Below are 24204 nucleotides of genomic sequence, written 5' to 3'. Positions count from 1 at the left end.
CAGAAAAAATTCCCACCAGAGGTAAAAATGGTAAACATGATCCATGCGACTCACATATCCACGAGAAGGCGCGAACGCGCGCTCATAGACGAACACGCTGGTTGGCTTGCCCGATCACCTTCGATGACAGGGACTACCCGACTAATAGGCGGCACGGAGGATCAGCTGCCTTGGTGCTCGACCCAATAATCGATGGATACCATCTCACTCGTGTCCTCATGGACGGCGGCAGTAGTCTTAACCTAATATACCAGGACACGGTCCGCAGGATGGGGATAGACCCATCCAGCATCAACCACAGTAACACCACCTTTGAAGGGGTGATACCAGGCGTCAAAGCCCACAGCAGGGGCTCCCTCGTACTAGAGGTGATATTCGGCTCCCCAGGCAACTTCAGAAGCGAAAAAATACTATTTGCCATCGCCCCCCTCCAAAGTGGTTATCACGCATTGCTCGGGAGAACGGCCGTTGCCTGCTTCAACGCAGTACCGCACTACGCCTACCTTAAACTCAAGATGCCCGGTCCACGCGGCGTCATCACCGTTAACGGAAGTACAAAGCATTCCCTACGCGCCGAAGAGTATGCGACGGCTCTAGCAGCCGGACTCTAAGCGGCCTCTAGCATATGAACGCATGATTGGTCATTCAGACTGTCACATCCCTAGCTTCTGGCATTGCTCCAGCCTAGCTTCATGTGTGCATCATGTCTATATTTTTGAAACTTGAATTGAGGAATATTGGAAGCCTCAAAACCCTAAATAAAAGAGGGGCAAAAACCCTAGAAATCTCATTCATTGCTCCAAAAGGCTCTTCTTAAATGTTTGATAATTTTTGGTAAGGGTTCTGGTCCCAACCAAAATATTGAACATTTTTAAGGATTTATTTTTGGGACTTTGAATTTAAATCATTAGCTATTTGAATTTGAATTATATTCATATAATTAGAATATAATTTCAAATACCCCTGAAATATTTTATGAGCTTTTGGAAAAGTCCATCTAGCCAAATAAAATTATTCAGAGGAGTTTTTGGCATTGTTTGAATTTGTTTAAAATTCAAAACAGTGGCAAAACGAAATTAAATAAAACAAAACAGAAGAAAAAAATAAAAGAGAGAGAGAAGGACTTACCTGGCCTCACCCGTGCAGCCCACCAGAACCGGCCCAGCCGGCCCAGCCCGCCACCGCTACTCCCCCCCCCCTGTCGTCTTCCTCTTGCCAGTGGGAGCAGCTGCGTGCTCGCACGCGCGCGGCCGAGGAGGCCACCTCCTCCCTGCCTGGCTGCCTCCTCCTTCCCTGGTCCCTCCCGCGACGCCACGCAGCCCCGACCCCCTCTCACTTCTCCCTCGCTCTCTGGACCTCCCTCCCCCTCGCTCCTCTGTTTCCCCTCCCGCGACCGAACGGAGCCGCCGCCACCGACGAGAGCCACCGTGGCTACCGGCCACCCCATGGCTCACCGACGCCCCAGGAAGCTCCGCCGGTCCTCCCTCTACCTCCTCAACGAGCCACGAGGCCCCGGACGTGCCACAACACCGCCCTCGATGCCTTCTTCAACCTCGGGACCGCCGGCCATCTTCGTCAAATTCGCCGGCTCCGGACCGTCCCCGACCTCGCCGAGCGTCCCCTCGTCATCGCCGTGAGTCACTGACCCTCTCCCCTAACTCAACATGCTCCCCTCCGTGCCGTAGCGCCGTTCCCCACGAGCACCGAAGCCACCGTCCGCCATTGCTGCTGCACGCATAGCCTCCGTGCTCCCCTGGCCTCACTGAGCTGCTCTTAGTGCTCCCCATGTCTAGCAGGTGCTGCCCAGCCTCTCCATTTGCTCACTGATGCACCGTAGCGACGCGCCCGAGCACCACCGAACACCATCGCCGCCAAAGCTCGTCGCCGGCATGAGTTCCGGCGACCCCACGACCTCCCACTCGGTCCTCTGGATGCGCGGGAGCAAGGGCCATCCCCTGGTGCCCTCAGCGCGCCAAACTGACGCCTCTAGCGCAAGTCCGGCGTGCCCCGCCGTGTTCTGTGGTCGCCGTCGGCTGGTCTCCGACGTGCTGACGTGGCGTCGTCGTTAGGGGCTAATGACCCTGCTAACTAACCCTGTGACACTGACAGCGGGCCCCGTAGCGGGTCAAAGCCCGAGTCAACGCGGGATTAGCCCCTGTGTCACTGACGTGTGGACCCCACACGTCAGGTTTGACCCGAGCCGGCCCATGTTGACTTGCTGACATCATGCCAACGTCATGCTGACGCAGTAATGTTTTCTGGATTTAATTTAATTCTGAAATTCCAGAAAATGAATATAAACTTCTAAAATTCATAGAAAATTAACCGTAACTCCAAATTAAATAATTTATATATGAAAAATTATCAGAAAAATTCAAGGAATCCATCTGTACCATTTTCATGCATGTTAGAACAACTTATAGCTGCTGTTTAGCACAAATCAAATAAAGGGCATTTAAATAATCACATATGGAGTTTGAATTTGAATCTTGTATTCAAACCAACTTCATTTAATCTGTTGCTAGTTGCATTGGCTCAAAACACATTCATTTTGCCATGTCATGATCATGCATCATATTGTGCATTGCATTGATTGTGTTCCCTTCTGTGTTGCCGGTATTTGTCCCCTCTCGATAGACGTGATACCGATGATGTGATCGTTGACACTGATGAAGACTCAATGCTATCTTCAGAAGTGCCAGGCAAGCAAAACCCCCTTGTTCATTCCGATACAATCCTACTCTCTCGCTCCTGCTCTCTTTTACTGCATTAGGACAACACCGATTCATCTGTTACTTGCTGCGGTAGCTGAACCCCTTTGTCCTTTGCATGACCTGTCATTGCCACAGTAAATAGATGAAACCCACTAGCATGAGTAGGAGTTGTTTGAGCCCTGATGTGCCTACTCATTCATGTTTGTTTGTCATGCCTGCTATTGCTTAGAGTTGAGTCAGGTCTGATTCATCGGGGATGAATCAGAGGCGTGTGAACCTGTCCTACTGTGTGTGAGCTAAGTGTGTGAACACGATTTGGTAAAGGTAGCGGTGAGAGGCCATGTAGGAGTACATGGTGGGTTGTCTCATTGCAGCCGTCCTCAGGAACTGAGTTCTGTGTTTGTGATCCATGATTTAGCTACTACCACGCATTGGGCCCGAAACCAATGGACCCTCTCGGCTTCTTGATCACCCTTGTCCTCTGTCCAGGAGTTGCAAGTAGTTTCTGGTGTTTGTAGTATGCTGGAGGCCGTGGGCAGCGCTGACCGTAGGGGTGGGCTGTGATGCGGTAGGCACGTGGCACGGTGTACCGGGCGCCCGTTTGGTGTCTCGGGAACCCTGTTCACATCGTTTGGGGCTGTGAGCGAAACTCCGGCTGGATCTCCTCATGGATGGAACCCGAATAGGCGATAAACCTGGACTAGAGACTTAGGTGATTAGGTAGGTCGTGGCCGACACCCACGTTGGGCTTCCGCTTGAAGGTTGCCGAGTACATGTCGTGTAAACGGCGGTAAGTGGTGAGAGCGTGTGTGAAGAAGTACACCCCTGCAGGGTTAACCTAATCTATTCGAATAGCCGTGTCCGCGAAAAAGGACTTCTGGGTTGCTTATATCAGTTCATAGACAAGTGAAAGTGGATACTCTAAAATACCCAAGATAAGCGTGAGTGCTATGGATGGCGTTCTCGTAGGGAGACGGGAGCGGATCCATAGTGGTGTATTGATATGGTGAATATGTGGACTTGTGTGTGCCACCTCAAAAAAAGTTACTCGCAGTCGTAGTTCAGGATAGCCACCGAGTCAAAGCTGGCTTGCTGCAGTTAAACCCCACCATCCCTTTGTTGATAATGATGCATATGTAGATAGTTCTGATGTAAGTCTTGTTGGGTACATTTGTACTCACGTTTGCCTATTTTATGTTTTTGCAGAGAGACTTCAGTCTCACTAGTATTTCCGCGTGGTCTTCGACGTTTAGCTTGTTACCTCAGCTACGATCTTGTGCCTCGGCAGGATTTGGTAGATAGTCAGGCTTCTCAGCCTTTTTCATTTATAGATGTCTGTACTCAGACATGATAGCTTCCGCTTGTGCTTGATTTGTATGCTCTGAATGTTGGGTCATGAGACCCATGTTTGTAATATCTCGCTCCTCGGAGCCTATTGAATAGATTACTTGAGTCATAGAGTCATGTTGTGATGCCATGTTGTATTTGCACATATCGAGCATATTGTGTGTATGTTATTGAAATGCTTGGTATGTGTGGGATCTGACCATCTAGTTGTTTATCTTTAGTAGCCTCTCTTACGGAGAAATGTCTCCTAGTGTTTCCACCGAGCCATGGTAGCTTGCTACTGCTCCGGAACACTTAGGCTGGCCGGCATGTGTCCTTCTTCGTTCCTGTGTCTGTCCCTTCGGGGAAATGTCACGCGGTGAATACCGGAGTCCTGTTAGCCCGCTACAGCCCGGTTCACCGGAGTCCTGCTAGCCCAGTGCTACAGCCTGGATTCACTCGCTGATGACCGACACGTTCGATGCTGGGTCATGGATGCCTGTCCCTGTAAGTCTGTGCCGCTTTGGGTTTACGACTAGCCATGTCAGCCCGGGCTCCTTATCATATGGATGCTAGCGACACTGTCATATACGTGTGCCAAAAGGCGCAAACGGTCCCGGGCAAAGGTAAGGCGACACCCGTGGGAATACCGTGCGTGAGGCCGCAAAGTGATATGAGGTGTTACATGCTAGATCGATGTGGCATTGAGTCGGGGTCCTGACACAGACCACGGGCACGGTTAGACGAGTCCGGCAGCCCGGATACACATGAGCTGGGCGCTACACATGTAATCCCATAGAGGACACCAGGGGCTTCAAATATTCAATAAAGCCCACCTTTTTGCCTGACCCTACTAACAGGCCAATGTCTTTTCACTTTTACTATCCATTAGTGATAGCCAACTCTTCACACGCTTTCGTCATACTCTTTCACATGAGTTTTTCTTTTTACACACACCATTCATGTGATACCCTACCAGGACACGGCATAATGGAGATAGAGGCGCAGACGTGCAGCAGGGCCCCGTTCAAAGGTTTCTCTTTAGATTAAGCCCATGTGTAAACCTTTTTATTGTCTCTTGTTGTTTACACATCCCATGGGAACTACACCCACAGAGGATACTGCCGGTATTGGCATCTCGCCACGGCAGAATAATGCACGTACTTGGAAATACAGGGTTCATAATAAAGGGTGTTACTTAGCCCAGTATATGTTATCAAGTCCGAATACCTTCGGGAGTGTTCGGCGTCGCGAGTTTGGCCTTATATGCATCAGCTCCGAATCATGTCTTCGGTCAAATGTTGGGTTTGCCTGGCTCCTGGGTTTGCCGCCTTACATTCCGTTCTTATTGGCTAAGGCAGCCAAAGGAGAACTACTGTGATTGTGCCCTGGTTATTCCGGATGAGCACCTCAGTAGAGAAAGCCGAAAACTGACTGTCATGATATAGCGAGAAACTGTTCAACCACTCGAAGACTTATCGGAATCTTTAGGATTTCTCCGCATTAACGAAGGACCGTTTCCCGGTCATGTACACATGCGCCCGTATTCGGATGCACGCAAAGGTACCAGGGGCTACATAGTAGCCCCACCGTCAAACTCCTATGGCTAAGTGAAAGTGTTACATCTATATAGTTCGGTTGCCTAGTTCGACGTGCGATTACCTCCTTAATGGACCAAGACGTTGGATCAAGTGTGATTACGCATATTTTTTGCGAACACCCCCGCATTGTATGCGTGGGGGCTGAAGCCAACGACTGCTAACTTTCAGATTACACATATACATAAAAACAGCCGCACAGGAGGCACAATAATACTTTCGGGCAAAAAGTATAAACATAAGCCTTCATAATTAAAATAACATCGTTTTTACAATGACACGATTTGTCACTCGAACATGACATTCTTCGAGCACTGAGCCTCTATTAAGCAAGCACCTGCTGCTACCTGCTCCAAGATGTGCTCGGCCAGATCCTGGCCCCCCGCCGGATTCTGGGTCGCAACAACGGAGGCCTCCATATCTGTCCAATATGATTTAACACGGGCAAGAGCCATCCGTACACCCTCTATGCACGCCGACCTCTTCATGGCATTGATCCGCGATACGACACCAAGGAATTGTTGCACTAAACCAAAATAACTGTCTGGCTTAGGCCCCTTAGGCCATAGATGGTCTATTACAGACCGCATTGCAAGACCAGACAGCCTGTGGAGCTCGGCGACAACAACCATCCTCTCACTCAAAGGCAATGTGCGCGTTGGAGCGCTGAACTGCGACCAGAACATCTTTTCCACTTCATCATCTTTTTTTATCCTCAAAAACCTTGGCCGCATCAGCTGCACTCTTCGCCAAATCCGCATAGGCGTCTGCAGGACTCCAGCGTCGATCCAGAGGAGCGTACTTCGGATATAAAAACTTCATCCGCAACAAATAGGGGTTTCCAGCCGCTATTTCTCTGACATGTCGGAGTCCTCCCGCGCATCCCTAATGTCGGAACGCGTCTCCTTGGCCGCATCAAGGGCCTTCTTCAGGTCAGCCTTATTCGCCTAATTTTCTTTTTCAAGAAGCTCATACCAGTTGGCGGCGTTTTCTAGCTCCACAGCCATTTCGGCTATTTTGTCTTCGCTCCGGCGACGAGCAGCCTGTTCGGCTCTCAACTCTTCGGCCGCCTTTAGGGCAGCCGCATTGCTCGCCCGGGCCTGTTCCTTGGCCAGGGCAAGTTCCGCCCTCAGGGCTTCCATGGTAGCAGCACCGTCTGCAGTCCAAGCATATAACATTAGCATTATGCTCCTCTCAGTTTTTCCAATAAAAAATAATAAGGAAAGCAGAGCACATACCCTGTGACTCGTTAAGCCGCTCGTTCACCAGTGTGATATCGGCATCAATAGCTCCAATCTGCCTCCTTAGTTCGGCAACTTCAACGGACCAGTCGGCTGCCGGATCCTTAGACACCTGCGCATAAATACAGTGCGGTCATAACGTACACAATATGATCCTCCATTTGCGGCCTAGGGCGGGCAACCACAGTCTCAGGGGCTACTATCCATATGGAGCACACCTAGCGCGTGCGTCACAGCCAAAAATTATGTATTTTTCATTAGATACCTCAAAGCCTCTGAGCAGGCTCCTAAAGGCTTCATTCAACCTGCTTGTGGCAGATGAGATCTTCTCAAGCACCATGCTCATTAATGAACGGTGCTCCTCCGAGAGAGCAGCTCGCTCCAGAAGGCCTGTCAGTGTGTCCGGCCGGACGCCGAACTGTGTTGGACCCTTCTTATCACCCCCCGTCGGAGCCGAACGCTTCGGGCTCAGGGCGGCCGAAGTATTAGCTTCTGGCTTCGGCAGATCTGGACTCCTCGGTGACGACACCTCGGGGTCGCCCGCCTCATGAGGCGAAGAGGTTGGTGGGGTCTCACTCTCCATCATCTCCGGAAGGAGATCCCCCGAAGACAAACTCTGTCGAGAAGAGCTGCTAGCCGTACTGCAAAGAATGGATCCTGGTTATTGTTCTCAGAGAAGGAAGCAGTACCTTCGTATTTACGATTAACTTATGTTGGAAATATGCCCTAGAGGCAATAATAAAAGCATTATTATTATATTTCCTTGTTCATGATAATTGTCTTTTATTCATGCTATAATTGTATTATCCGGAAATCATAATACACGTGTGAATACATAGACCACAAAACGTCCCTAGTAAGCCTCTAGTTGACTAGCTCGTTGGTCAACAGATAGTCATGGTTTCCTGACTATGGACATTAGATGTCGTTGACAACGGGATCACATCATTAGGAGAATTATGTGATGGACAAGACCCATTCCTAAGCATAGCACAAGATCGTGTAGTTCGTTTTGCTAGAGCTTTTCCAATGTCATGTATCTCTTCCTTAGACCATGAGATCGTGTAACTCCCGGATACCGTAGGAGTGCTTTGGGTGTACCAAATGTCACAACGTAACTGGGTGACTATAAAGGTGCACTACAGGTATCTCCGAAAGTGTCTGTTGGGTTGACACGGATTGAGACTGGGATTTGTCACTCCGTATGACGGAGAGGTATCACTGGGCCCACACGGTAGTGCATCATCATAATGAGCTCAAGGTGACCAAGTGTCTAGTCACAGGATAATGCATTACGGTACGAGTAAAGTGACTTGCCGGTAACGAGACTGAACGAGGTATTGAGATACCGACGATCGAGTCTCGGGCAAGTAACATACCGTCTGACAAAGGGAATTGCATACGGGGTTGATTGAATCCTCGACATCGTGGTTCATCCGATGACATCATCGAGGAGCATGTGGGAGCCAACATGGGTATCCAGATCCCGCTGTTGGTTATTGACCGGAGAGCCGTCTCGGTCATGTCTGCGTGTCTCCCGAACCTGTAGGGTCTACACACTTAAGGTTCGGTGACGCTAGGGTTATTAGGAAGACTTGTATGTGATTATCGAATGTTGTTCGGAGTCCCGGACGTCACGAGGAGTTCCGGAATGGTCCGGAGGTAAAGATTTATATATGGGAAGTTGTCATGCGGACACCAGAATGTTTCGGGGGCATATCGGTATTGTACCGGGGCCACCGGAAGGGTTCCGGGGGTCCACCGGGAGGGGCCACCCCTCTTGGAGGGCCTCATGGGCTGCATGGGGTATGGAACCAGCCCCTGGAGGGCTGGGCGCCCCCCCCCCCTTGGGCCCATGCACCTAGGGTTGGGGGGAACCCTAAAGGGGGCGCACCCCCTTTGCTTGGGGGGCAAGCCCCCTCCCTGGCCGCTGCCCCCCTCTAGATCTCATCTAGAGGGGGCCGGCCCCCTTCGCCCTTCCCCTATAAATAGAGGGGCGAGGGGAGGGCTAACTACCTGATCCAAGGCGCAGCCCCTCCCCTCCCCAACACCTCTCCTCCTCCGTTGAGCGCTTGGCGAAGCCCTGTCGGAGTACTGCTTCTCCACCATCATCACGACGTCGTGCCGCTGCTGGAGCCTTCTTCCTCAACCTCTCCTTTCCCCTTGTTGGATCAAGAAGGAGGAGACGTCGTCCGTACCGTACGTGTGTTGAACGCGGAGGTGCTGTCCGTTCAGCACTTGGTCATCGGTGATTTGAATCACGGCGAGTACGACTCCATCATCAACGTTCCCTTGAACGCTTCCGCACGCGATCTACAAGTGGTATGTAGATGCAATATCTCTCCCATGACTCGTTGCTTAGATGAACTCATAGATGGATCTTGGTGAAACCGTAGGAAAAAATTTATTTTCTGCAACGTTCCCCAACAGTGGCATCATGAGCCAGGTTTATGCGTAGTTCTCTATTGCAAGAGTAGAACACAATTTTGTTGTGGGCGTAGATCTTGTCAATTTGCTTGCCGCTACTAGTCTTTTCTTGCTTCAGCGGTATTGTGGGATGAAGCGGCCCAGACCGACCTTACACGTACGCTTACGTGAGACAGGTTCCACCGACTGACATGCACTAGTTGCATAAGGTGGCTAGCGGGTGTCTGTCTCTCCTACTTTAGTTAGAGCGGATTAGATGAAAAGGGTCCTTATGAAGGGTAAATAGAAGTTGACAAAATCACGTTGTGGTTATTCGTAGGTAAGAAAACGTTCTTGCTAGAACCCAATTGCAACCACGTAAAAGATGCAACAACAATTAGAGGACGTCTAACTTGTTTTTGCAGCAATTGTCATGTGATGTGATATGGCCAGAAGTTGTGATGAATGATGAATGATATATTGTGATGTATGAGATCATGTTCTTGTAATAGGAATCACGACTTGCATGTCGATGAGTATGACAACCGGCAGGAGCCATAGGAGTTGTCTTTATTTTTTGTATGACCTGCGTGTCATTGAAGAACGCCATGTAAATTACTTTACTTTATTGCTAAACGCGTTAGCCATAGAAGTAGAAGTAGTCGTTGGCGTGACAACTTCATGAATACACAATGATGGAGATCATGATGATGGAGATCATGGTGTCATGCCGGTGACGAAGATGATCATGGAGCCCCGAAGATGGAGATCGAAGGAGCTATATGATATTGGCCATATCATGTCACTACTATATAATTGCATGTGATGTTTATTATGTTGTATGCATCTTGTTTACTTAGAATAGCGGTAGTAAATAAGATGATCCCTTATAATAATTTCAAGAAAGTGTTCCCCCTAACTATGCACCGTTGCTAAAGTTCGTCGTTTCGAAGCACCACGTGATGATCGGGTGTGATAGATCCTTACGTTCACATACAACGGGTGTAAGACAGATTTACACATGCAGAACACTTAGGGTTAACTGGACGAGCCTAGCATGTACAGACATGGCCTCGGAACACAGAGACCGAAAGGTCGAACATGAGTCGTATAGAAGATACGATCAACTTGGAGATGTTCACCGATGATGACTAGTCCGTCTCACGTGATGATCGGACACGGCCTAGTCGACTTGGATCGTGTAACACTTAGATGACTAGAGGGATGTCTAATCTAAGTGGGAGTTCATTAAATAATTTGATTAGATGAACTTAATTATCATGAACTTAGTCTAAAACTTTTGCAAAATATGTCTTGTAGATCAAATGGCCAACGCTCTTGTCAACATGAACTTCAACGCGTTCCTAGAGAAAACCAAGCTGAATGATGATGGCAACAACTATTCGGACTGGGTCCAGAACCCGAGGATCATCCTCATAGCAGCCAAGAAAGATTATGTCCTAGATGCACCGCTAGGTGAAGCACCCATCCCAGAGAACCAAGACGTTATGAACACTTGGCAATCACGTGCTGATGATTACTCCCTCGTTCAGTGCGGCATGCTTTACAGCTTAGAACCGGGGCTCCAAAAGCGTTTTGAGAAGCACGGAGCATATGAGATGTTCGAGGAGCTGAAAATGGTTTTCCAAGCTCATGCCCCGGTCGAGAGATATGAAGTCTCCGACAAGTTCTATAGTTGTAAGATGGAGGAAAATAGTTCTGTCAGTGAGCACATACTCAAAATGTCTGGGTTGCACAACCGCCTGTCCCAGTTGGAGATCAACCTCCCGGAAGAGGCGGTCATTGACAGAATCCTTCAGTCGCTCCCACCGAGCTACAAGAGCTTTGTGTTGAACTACAATATGCAGGGGATGGTGAAGACCATTCCTGAAATATTCTCAATGCTGAAGTCAGCAGAGGTTGAAATCAAGAAAGAACATCAAGTGTTGATGGTCAATAAGACCACTAAGTTCAAGAAGGGCAAGGGTAAGAAGAACTTCAAGAAGGACGGCAAAGATGTTGCCGCGCCCGGTAAGCCAGTTGCCGGGAAGAAGTCAAAGAATGGACCCAAGCCTGAGACTGAGTGCTTTTATTGCAAGGGGGAGGGTCACTGGAAGCGGAACTGCCCCAAATACTTAGCCGACAAGAAGGCCGGCAACACCAAAGGTATATTTGATATACATGTAATTGATGTGTACCTTACCAGTACTCGTAGTAATTCCTGGGTATTTGATACCAGTGCCGTTGCTCACATTTGTAGCTCACAGCAGGAGCTGCGGAATAAGCAGAGACTGGCGAAGGACGAGGTGACGATGCGCGTCGGGAATGGTTCCAAGGTCGATCTGATCGCCGTCGGCACGCTACCTCTACATTTACCCACTGGATTAGTTATGAACCTCAATAATTGTTATTTAGTGCCAAGTTTGAGCATGAACATTGTATCTGGATCTCGTTTGATACGAGATGACTACTCATTTAAATCCGAGAATAATGGTTGTTATGTTTATATGAGAGATATGTTTTATGGTCATGCCCCGATGGTCAATGGTTTATTCTTAATGAATCTCGAATGTAATGTTACACATATTCATAGCGTGAATACCAAAAGATGTAAAGTTGATAACGATAGTCCCACATACTTGTGGCACTGCCGCCTTGGTCACATTGGTGTCAAGCGCATGAAGAAACTCCATGCTGATGGACTTTTAAAGTCTCTTGATTATGAATCATTTGACACATGCGAACCATGCCTCATGGGCAAAATGACCAAGACTCCGTTCTCCGGAACAATGGAGCGAGCAACCAACTTATTGGAAATCATACATACTGATGTGTGTGGTCCAATGAGCGTTGAGGATCGCGGAGGATATCGTTATGTTCTCACTCTCACTGATGACTTGAGTAGATATGGGTATGTCTACTTGATGAAACACAAGTCTGAGACCTTTGAAAAGTTCAAGGAATTTCAGAATGAAGTAGAGAATCAACGTGACCGAAAGATAAAATTCTTACGATCGGATCGTGGAGGAGAATATTTAAGTCACGAATTTGGTACACACTTAAGAAAATGTGGAATCGTTTCACAACTCACGCCGCCTGGAACACCTCAGCATAACGGTGTGTCCGAACGTTGTAATCGCACTCTATTGGATATGGTGCGATCTATGATGTCTCTTACCGATTTACCACTATCATTTTGGGGATACGCTCTAGAGACAGCTACATTCACTTTAAATAGGGCACCGTCTAAATCCGTTGAGACAACACCGTATGAATTATGGTTTGGGAAGAAACCTAAGCTGTCGTTTCTAAAAGTTTGGGGATGCGATGCTTATGTCAAGAAACTTCAGCCTGAAAAGCTCGAACCCAAGTCAGAAAAATGCGTCTTCATAGGATACCCTAAGGAAACCATTGGGTATACCTTCTACTTAAGATCCAAGGGCAAGATCTTTGTTGCCAAGAACGGATCCTTTCTGGAAAAAGAGTTTCTCTCGAAAGGAGTAAGTGGGAGGAAAGTAGAACTCGATGAAGTACTACCTCTTGAACCGGAAAGTAGTGCAGTTCAGGAAAATGTTCCTGTGGTGCCTACACCGACTGGAGAGGAAATTAATGATGATGATCAAGGTACTTCTGATCAAGTTGCTACTGAACTTCGTAGGTCCACAAGGACACGTTCCACACCAGAGTGGTATGGCAACCCTGTCCTGGAAATCATGTTGTTAGACAACGGTGAACCTTCGAACTATGAAGAAGTGATGGCGGGCCCAGATTCCAACAAATGGCTAGAAGCCATGCAATCCGAGATAGAATCTGTCGTGGAATTAACACGTCAGATGTCCTAGTGTGAGGACTTAGTCGCGAGGCCAACACATCTATGTGGTAGCTTGAGAGCGGTTGAGCGGAATCGAGAGACGCAACACGAGACAAGGGATTAGACAGCTTTGGGCCCCCGGAAACATCATCCGGTAAAAACCCTACATGTTGTTTGAGGCTAGATCTCATTATCATCACGAGGAAGTCGTCGTAAACCGGCTCTCCTCTAGTTGTATCTAGCCCTAGAGATTGTTTCTTGCTTGTCCCTCTTTGGGGAGCCCTGCCCCTCCTTATATAAGTTAGAGGGGCGGTTTACATGTGGAGTCCTTTTAGGATTAGGACTAGTCTCCCTTCTAATACAAACTGGATACAAATCCGGGTCTTCCTTGTAAAGTAAATATTCCTCACGCCTTTTCTCTTAAACCGGCCCACCATAGCGTGATCCGGCCTTCCATAAACCGCCCGTTGGGCCACCGGGTCTTGTCGCTCCTCTGACCCGCCTGCCGAATTACCAATGAACCATAAACCGCCATGTCCAAGTGGGTCGCCAGTGAATCGCCAAACTCTAGCCGGGTCATACATCCGGCGGTTTATACCGCGGGGTATATCCCCGACATTAGCCCACAGTTTAATTTGGATTCATCCATGTTAAACTGATCTGCAACATAAATACAAGAACAAATTTGTCGGGTTGTGCTCCGGTTTAAATATTCCTGTAGACCGGCACTTGATCATCCTTGAATCCTTGTCATTTCTTCCTTCTAAAAAAATCCGAGTCAATAGACCAGTTTCATAATTGATTTGCTTGCAGAAGATATTTTGTAAATAAAGAATCCATTTGAATTGGCCTTCAATGCTCTGCCATGACAAAAATATTAGTCTCTGAAATATTCAATTGATATCCAGCCGGCTTGAAGATGTAAAACTTGCCGGTTTATGATTACCACCATTGTCGGGTTATAAAAACTGATGATTCCGGGTCATGATTGTTGCCAACGCCGGTTCATGATTACTGATGATGTCGGGTTATGATTGTTGCAGACACCGGTTCAATCTGGTTTTCCCAAAACAGAGAGTCTGAGAAATATTTCTTCGATAATATTATAATACCTGTACCCCCAAGTCTTGAGTAGAACAAAGTGATGGCTTAAGACTTGCTTCAACATAAATATTGCCACTTAAGAAGAAATCCATGTTGTTCATCCCAGTCACTTAGTAAAAACTGAATACTCCATATTATGTAGCTCCCAAGTGTCGGGTTGTCATGCTTGCAGCAACCTGGGACTTGTCATTGTCTTATACTCATAAAAACTTCAACTAGTGTAGCCCCCAAGGGCCGGGTCATTATGCAACAATGAGCAGGGACTTTGTAGGTATAATCATGTAGATTTGAGCAATGATGTGTAGTCCCCAAGGGCCGGCTTAGTAAGATAATATTGAGCTGGGACTTGATATATACTTCAATGAAAATAACATCATATGATGTAACTCTCATTATGGGGCTTGAATTCACGTCCACAAGGTTAAGAGCCTTGTGCTTTACCAACTGAGCAATGGTCCCTTCAATATAATGAATAAAAAGCTTTGTACCTTGAATTTGTTTGACAGGAGTAATTGGTAGCCCCCAGGGGCCGACTCATTATAATGTGATGAGTCGGGTCTTCAATAATATGAGCAGAAAATTACTTTGCATTAGCCCCCAAGTGCCATGGTGCATGCTTGCAGCGACATGAGACTTGCATATTTGATGTAATCTCAACTTAAATAATGTAGCCCCCAAGTGTCGGGTCGTAAGCCTGCAGCGACTCGGGACTATTCCCTCCATTATAGAATAAATCATACCCATTGATAAAATAATAGCCATTGCGCTGAAGCGACTTTGAAAACCTCAATCATGATATTGGTTATTGATAACCATAATAAAAATCTAGCCATGTTGGCTATTCAAGATAATATAATCTGGTATGAAAAACCTTATTCATTCAATATCATAATGAAAATTCAGCCAAGTTTGGCTATTTGAATAATATAACCCAATGATTTATAAGCGCATGATTCCAATGGCGCAATCCAAATATGTACTGGCGACTTAGAGTCCAAAGCCAGGCCGGGTTAACAAACACCGAATAATTTATCATCATGCTTTATTCAACCTGTCTCTGCATACAACAAGTTTAAAGTGTCCTAGCGGTTTACCGTCGGACGGGTCATAATGCCCAACACATAACCCAGGTTTATAACCAAGGCTGCATTTAAGAATAATCAAATATGAAATATATCATACCTGTGACATTGAATAACATCATTGGTTTACCAACTTTTTGTAGTAAGGGTGATAACCCCAATCTTGAGTAATGATAACTCCTTTCATACTATGCCGGTTTATGATAAAACCATACCGGGTTGTGATAAACACCGGTTTAACCATATATAATACTGGCGACTCGTAGTCAAACCAGACCGGGCTGATAGTCTCTGGATTATGATTTGATCATGTACTGACAACTTGTAATTGAAAGCCAAGCCGGGTTAATGGACACCAGTTTACTCCATGATAAGATGGTAACATAAAATCAAACCGGGCAGATAGTCTCCGGATTAGGATTTGACCGTGTTCCGCCAATTGGTAATTGATAGTTTGAAACAGATTAACAATGTCGGTTTAAAAACGCAACAAAAATCAAGTAACAGTTATGAAAAAATATGGAAGCAAAGGCAATGATAAGACCATTTGCAAAAAGAGGCTTTACTGAGCCGATCAGATGGTGTTACCATGGTCGGACACGACCAAGCTCCCAATAAGGTGTAGCTATGGTTCAAGTCAGCCAGGTCCCCAACTGAAACCGTGGCATTATGCCGATCAAGTGGCGTGGCAATGGTTCGGGTTCGACCAAGCCCCCAAGTGACTCTATGGCCATAGGCCGATCAAGAGGCGTGACTGGTTCAGACTTGACCATGTCCCCAAGTGATCTGGTGGCTTTTGCCTATCAAAAGGTGTTGCATTGGTTCGGACACGACCAAGCCCCCAAGTGATGTTGTGGCACTAGGCCGATCAAGAGGCGTGGCTATGGTTCGGATACGACCAAACCCCCAAGTTATCAATAATATGATAAGCCAATAAGGCATGATACCCATGTTTGGACCGCGCATCATGGCAGCAGGTCCTCTTTGGCACCCTTTAACTTTTTGCAAGAGATAAATCCTTCTTGAACCAGGATTTTGAACCGGATATTGAGAGCTTCAAAGCTTCGTGATAGATAAATTTTCCTTGAACCGGATTGTAAACCGGATATTTGGAGAGCTTCAATGAGACTGACCTCCCTTGAGCCGGATTTTTAAACCGGATATTTGAGAGCTTCAACGCTTTATGAGAGAAAGATGTCTCTTGAACATGATCTTGAACCGGAATCCTTTCTGATGACCCGGAACTTCTTCATTGAGCCGGGATTTTGTAACTGTTATATACTTTCTAAGCCGGAAATTTTCTGACAGCCTTTAAATTTTCATCAATATAACAGTAGCCTCCGGGACCGGGTTATCTTCCCCTCCATCGTCCTAGGGTTTTTAACTTTGCTGAATCTGGCAAGATTTGCTGAATTATGTCATCGTAGCCCCCGAGTCTCGAAGGTGACTCGAGGAGTTGGCTTGAGATTCTCCATGTTTGACCGTGATATAAACCGGCATAAGTTGCATATCGTTGGTGTTGATAGCACGATGTAAATCCATAGAAAACTGAGGTGACTGCGGCGGGTTATAAATGATCCCGTATGAGCCGTGTCAGCAACTCGGCCCATGGTTCCTTTCAACTGGCTGTTTTGAAGTTTAACCAAACTGTAGTGGCAGTGATTTGTGCGCATGCCCATTGAACCATCCAGCGCAGACAACGGCTGATGATAACTTGCCTCCAATGCGCCTAAAGAAAACCGGGCTACCCGAGCAGTGACTGGCATACTCGATAAACAGCTCATGCAGACAAGTGTGGCCCGGTGTGTTGATGTAGACCGGGCCGCGAGAGACGGACAACAAAGACGACTACGGCTTCAAAGGTAGCACAGATAGCCAAGTCGACCGTGGTGTTATAAGCCGGTGTGGACGGGCGAGTTAATTGCAAGCGCGGCAAGCCATGCAAACGGCGAGTCAATCGTGGACATTGTCCCGGCGAGTTGATGTGTGCTCCACCCAGAATTTAACTGGGATATACAAAAGCCTAGCAGCCAGAAATCACACTTTCTAGGATGCCATGAGCTGATAAATCTGCGTGCACAAATAGCACAAGTCACAGCAGAAAAAAATCTTGAACTATTTAATATCAGGATCAAACGGAAAAGAATAAATAGCACCTGATTCATTTATTCGGATGAACTTGGATGCTAATGCTGGATAATTGACCCAAGGATGACGGCATATCGCGCTGTAGTTCACCGAGGATTTGTGCAAAATCATGGACACAAAATTTCTGTCGCACCGTACGTACTACTCCAGTTTTTTTTGAAAACCGGACCACATAGTAGTACTCCTTGTGGTGCATTGCATGTAGTGTAGCTCTGTTTTTTTTATGACGCAGAACACCATCGGCTAGTCAAATCACACTCGTTGAACTAAGCCAGCTTGCTAGCTTCCCATGCAAGACTAGACTCTCTTTTCTCGATTCTCGTGCCACTGTGTGCTTAGCGCAAGTAGCACTAAATGTTGTATATCTTGCTGTACAGCCATAAAACGAGCGGGGGCTGTGCTGTAATCAGTCTTTTGCCCTGCGTCATGTGTCACGGAGGCTTTGTGGCGGAGACGACAGCTCGTGGCCAAGGCGGACGCTCGATGCATCTGTGACCGAAGAAGCTCAGCGATACAGCACCAGCCACGGGCGGAGGTGACCCGGCAGGAGGTGGAAACGGTGACCGCGGAAGGCGGTTTGGACCAGGCGCGAGGCACTCGAAAAAGGAGCAGTAATGGTAAGATGTGCAGGCAAGCAACAGCTTGGGCGGTTTGACCAGCTCGGGTGGCTCGGAGGCGGGTCGAACGGTGAGCCGGCGACAGTGAATCTGAAGCGGGGCCGGGTCGCAGCAAAGGCGAATAGCAACATCGGTTCAACTGGAGCACTAGCGGGTCTCGGCCTCGGCAGTTTCAAGGAAAGGGCACCCGGCCCGTTGGAACGGAGCCGGTTTACTTGGTAGCCATGAGGAGGCGAGATGAACGTATAGTGCAGGTGACTCAAGGCGACAGAGTCCGGTGATACAGCACGGGGCTATTCAGCACGAGGCAGGCGACTTGAAGCCCTGGCGGAAGCTAAACCCGCGGGTGGCTGGTAACTGCAGCACTCGGCGCGGTAGCCCGGACGTGGGCGCGGGCGCAGTTTGACTCGAAGGTGGCGGTTTAACGCAAGGCCACGGGTGTGGTCGTTGCTGCAGCGGAGGCCATGCAAGGCGGAGGCAAGCAACTTGAGGCGGCGGCCATGTCTGGATTGTAATTGACTTGGTCACCCCACGCCCTTCTCCTCTGCAGTACGTAACTCACAAAAAGTACAGACCCTTTCATTCTCTTGATTGGTAGTAGTAGTATATGTAGCCATCAATCGTATCACTTTGGAATTGCTTCAGCGGTCGCTGACGGCTTGTTTTGTTCTTGGGAGCACCAGCAGTAACTAGTCGGCTTGAGGCTGATCAGGATGGGCGGCTCAGCGCGCGGTAGCCACAGCAGCAGGGACGAGGCGGGCCGTAAATGAACTGCGGAGACATGGGCGACGGCTCGCAGGGGATCCATCAACGAGACAAGGCGAGGGCGGTTCGATAGCGGAGATCGAGCACGTGTTCCAATCTGGTTCCGGGTCGTGGCCCCCCTTTTTTTATCCTTTTATCGCTTCTGTTCCATAGTAGTACTGGCCCATGGTTGATCTTTGGGTGATGACGTGGTGCTCTACAACTCGGAAGCAGTACTAGCAGTAGCGACAAACATCATCGGGATTTGGCGCACAGATGGGACGGACTGTGACAGGAAACCGCGGTCTCGGCGACTTGTGATTCTGTTGATCTCGCTGATTTGTAGTGGCGCGTCGGCGCTGCCCTAACTTTTTTGAACTTAAACTTCACAGATCGTAAAGCCGGATCCGTGAACACAAAGCTGATGCGGATCCTTGTAAACCGGTGTTTCTTCATCCGAAAAATTACGGACTTCTCTATCCTTGAAAAGATCCATCCAAGAGCTCAACACCACCGTGCGCGGGCCCCACGGTGGACGCCAACTGTCGTGGAATTAACACGTCAGATGTCCTAGTGTGAGGACTTAGTCGCGAGGCCAACGCATCTATGTGGTAGCTTGAGAGGGGTTGAGCGGAATCGAGAGACGCAACACGAGACAAGGGTTTAGACAGCTTCGGGCCCCGGGAAACATCATCCGGTAAAAACCCTACATGCCGTTTGAGGCTAGATCTCATTATCATCACGAGGAAATTGCCGTAAACCAGCTCTCCCCTAGTTGTATCTAGCCCTAAAGATTGTTTCTTGCTTGTCCTTCTTTGGGGAGCCCTGCCCCTCCTTATATAAGTTAGAGGGGCGGTTTACATGTGGAGTCTTTTTAGGATTAGGACTAGTCTCCCTTCTAATACAAACCGGATACAAGTCCGGGTCTTCCTTGTAAAGTAAATATTCCTCACGCCTTTTCTCTTAAACCGGCCCACCATAGCGTGATCCGGCCTTCCATAAACCGCCCGTTGGGCCACCGGGTCTTGTCGCTCCTCTGACCCGCCTGCCGGATTACTAATGAACCGTAAATCGCCATGTCCAAGTGGGTCGCCAGTGAATCGCCAAACTCTAGCCGGGTCATACATTTGGCGGTTTATACCGCGGGGTATATCCCCGACAGAATCCATGTATGAAAACAAAGTATGGACTTTGACAGACTTGCCCGATGATCGGCGAGCGGTAGAAAACAAATGGATCTTTAAGAAGAAGACGGACGCGGATGGTAATATTACCATCTATAAAGCTCGACTTGTCGCTAATGGTTATCGACAAGTTCAAGGGATTGACTACGATGAGACTTTCTCTCCCGTAGCAAAGCTTAAGTCCGTCCGAATCATGTTAGCAATTGCCGCATACTATGATTATGAGATATGGTAGATGGACGTCAAAACGGCATTCCTTAACGGGCATCTTAAGGAAGAACTGTATATGATGCAGTCGGAGGGTTTTGTCGATCCTAAGAATGCTAACAAAGTATGCAAGCTCCAGCGATCCATTTATGGGTTGGTGCAAGCATCTCGGAGTTGAAACATTCGCTTTGATGAGATGATCAAAGCGTTTGGGTTTATGCAGACTTATGGAGAAGCCTGCGTTTACAAGAAAGTGAGTGGGAGCTCTGTAGCATTTCTCATATTATATGTAGATGACATACTTTTGATGGGAAATGATATAGAATTCTTGGACAGCATTAAGGCCTACTTGAATAAGTGTTTTTCAATGAAGGACCTTGGAGAAGCTGCTTACATATTAGGCATCAAGATCTATAGGGATAGATCGAGACGCCTCATAGGTCTTTCACAGAGCACATACCTTGATAAGATTTTGAAGAAGTTCAAAATGGATCAGTCCAAGAAAGGGTTCTTGCCTATACTGCAAGGTGTAAGATTGAGCTCGGCTCAATGCCCGACCACGGCAAAAGATAAAGAAGAGATGAGCGTCATCTCCTATGCCTCAGCCATAGGATCTATTATGTATGCCATGATGTGTACCAGACCTGATGTAAACCTTGCCGTAAGTTTGGTAGGAAGGTACCAAAGTAATCCCGGCAAGGAACACTGGACATCGGTCAAGAATATCCTGAAGTACCTGAAAAGGACAAAGGACATGTTTCTCGTTTATGGAGGTGACGAAGAGCTCGTCGTAAAGGGTTACGTCGACGCTAGCTTCGACACAGATCTGGATGACTCTAAGTCACAAACCGGATACGTGTATATGTTGAATGGTGGAGCAGTAAGCTGGTGCAGCTGCAAGCAGAGCGTCGTGGCGGGATCTACATGTGAAGCGGAGTACATGGCAGCCTCGGAGGCAGCGCATGAAGCAATTTGGGTGAAGGAGTTCATCACTGACCTAGGAGTCATACCCAATGTGTCGGGGCCGATCAAACTCTTCTGTGACAACACTGGAGCTATTGCCCTTGCCAAGGAGCCCAGGTTTCACAAGAAGACCAGGCACATCAAGCGTCGCTTCAACTCCATCCGTGAAAATGTTCAAGATGGAGACATAGATGTTTGCAAAGTACATACGGATCTGAATGTCGCAGATCCGTTGACTAAACCTCTCTCGCGAGCAAAACATGATCAACACCAGAACTCTATGGGTATTCGATTCATCACAATGTAACTAGATTATTGACTCTAGTGCAAGTGGGAGACATTTGGAAATATGCCCTAGAGGCAATAATAAAAGCATTATTATTATATTTCCTTGTTCATGATAATTGTCTTTTATTCATGCTATAATTGTATTATCCGGAAATCGTAATACACGTGTGAATACATAGACCACAATACGTCCCTAGTAAGCCTCTAGTTGACTAGCTCGTTGGTCAACAGATAGTCAAGGTTTCCTGACTATGGACATTAGATGTCGTTGACAACGGGATCACATCATTAGGAGAATGATGTGATGGACATAGCACAAGATCGTGTAGTTCGTTTTGCTAGAGCTTTTCCAATGTCAAGTATCTCTTCCTTAGACCATGAGATCGTGTAACTCCCGGATACCGTAGGAGTGCTTTGGGTGTACCAAACGTCACAACGTAACTGGGTGACTATAAAGGTGCACTACAGGTATCTCCGAAAGTGTCTGTTGGGTTGACACGGATCGAGACTGGGGTTTGTCACTCCGTATGACGGAGAGGTATCACTGGGCCCACTCGGTAGTGCATCATCATAATGAGCTCAAGGTGACCAAGTGTCTGGTCACGGGATCATGCATTATGGTACGAGTAAAGTGACTTGCCGGTAACGAGACTGAACGAGGTATTGGGATACCGACGATCGAGTCTCGGGCAAGTAACATACCGTCTGACAAAGGGAATTGCATACGGGGTTGATTGAATTCTCGACATCGTGGTTCATCCGATGACATCATCGAGGAGCATGTGGGAGCCAACATGGGTATCCAGATCCCGCTGTTTGTTATTGACCGGAGAGCCGTCTCGGTCATGTCTGCGTGTCTACCGAACTCGTAGGGTCTACACACTTAAGGTTCGGTGACGCCAGGGTTATTAGGAAGACTTGTATGTGATTACCGAATGTTGTTCGGAGTCCCGGATGAGATCCCGGACGTCACGAGGAGTTCCGGAATGGTCCGGAGGTAAAGATTTATATATGGGAAGTTGTCATGCGGACACCGGAAAGTTTCGGGGGCATATCGGTATTGTACCGGGGCCACCGGAAGGGTTCCGGGGGTCCACTGGGAGGGGCCACCCCTCTCGGAGGGCCTCATGGGCCGCATGGGGCAGGGAACCAGCCCCTAGAGGGCTGGGCGCCCCCCCCCCTTGGGCCCATGCGCCTAGGGTTGGGGGGAACCCTAAAGGGGGCGCACCCCCTTTGCTTGGGGGGCAAGCCCCCTCCCTGGCCGCCGCCCCCCCTCTAGATCTCATCTAGAGGGGGCCAGCCCCCTTCCCCCTTCCCCTATAAATAGAGGGGCGAGGGGAGGGCTGAATACCTGATCCAAGGCGCAGCCCCTCCCCTCCCCAACACCTCTCCTCCTCCGTTGAGCGCTTGGCGAAGCCCTGTCGGAGTACTGCTTCTCCACCATCATCACGCCGTCGTGCTACTGCTGGAGCCTTCTTCCTCAATCTCTCCTTTCCCCTTGCTGGATCAAGAAGGAGGAGACGTCGTCCGTACCGTACGTGTGTTGAACGCGGAGGTGCTGTCCGTTCAGCACTTGGTCATCGGTGATTTGAATCACGGCGAGTATGACTCCATCATCATCGTTCCCTTGAACGCTTCCACATGCGATCTACAAGTGGTATGTAGATGCAATCTCTCTCCCATGACTCGTTGCTTAGATGAACTCATAGATGGATCTTGGTGAAACCGTAGGAAAATTTTTATTTTCTGCAATGTTCCCCAACAACTTACAGCTCGGCTGAGGGCTGGCCCGTTGGCGGGCATGGCACGGTGAGGACGCCCTTAGGGGAAAGGCCCCCTGGTGAAGCTTTCTTCCCTTGTCTGGGCACCTCCGTCTCCAAGTCTGCGGAGGCGGCCCTCTTCTTCCCGCGAGGGGAGGAGGCCTTAGATTCCCCTCCCTGACTATCCTCCTTTGGGGAGGTAGCAATTCCCCCGGTTTGGATGCGCAATGTGTGAAGTTCTGCTTCTCTGTTCTTCCCTTCGTCTTTCCCTGAGGGCACTCTACTTAGCACATGGCTAAGCATCTTGGCTATGGTGGGACTTGGCGAGCCTTCGGGAAGTGTCGCGGGACACCTGATTCTCTCTGCCTTGCTGAGCCATTCCTGGGCACGGAGGATTTTCAGAATAATGACTATGACAAAAATAGACGAAGTGTTCGTTTTCTGGGTTACTTACTTGGGTATCTTGGCGATTGCAGCTCAGGCCCACATCCTCGGTGGTATCCGGATAGTTTACTTGTGATCCAAAGAATAATTTACACATCCCTTCGAGCGTCAGGCCGAAGAAGTGTAGAATAGTCCGCGGACCCTCCAGATTAAACTCCCACATCCGGAGAGGCCGGCATTTGCACGGCAACATCTGTCGGATTAGCATTACCTGAATTATGCTGACAAGGCTAATGTCCCTCTCAAGAAGCTCCCGAATACAGCTCTACAGTATTGGTACATCACTAGCAGGTCCCGAGTCCTGTCCAATATTGGTCCATGACGCCAGTTGAGAAGGAGGGCCCGGACGGAAGTCGGGGGCAGCCACCCACTTTGTGCCTCTGGGAGCCGTGACGTAAAACCACCTCCGCTGCCATAGATCGGACACCTCTGGGAAGGAGCCCTCTGGCCATGGGGCGTCGGCATTCCTGCTTATTACAACACCTCCGCACTCCGCGTGTCGTCCCTCAATCATCTTTGGCTTCACATTGAAGGTCTTGAGCCATAAGCCGAAGTGTGGAGTGACGT

Source organism: Triticum aestivum, chromosome 5B (assembly GCF_018294505.1).
Source record: "Triticum aestivum cultivar Chinese Spring chromosome 5B, IWGSC CS RefSeq v2.1, whole genome shotgun sequence".
Taxonomy (NCBI): domain Eukaryota; kingdom Viridiplantae; phylum Streptophyta; class Magnoliopsida; order Poales; family Poaceae; genus Triticum; species Triticum aestivum.
This window is presented reverse-complemented; position numbering follows the sequence as displayed.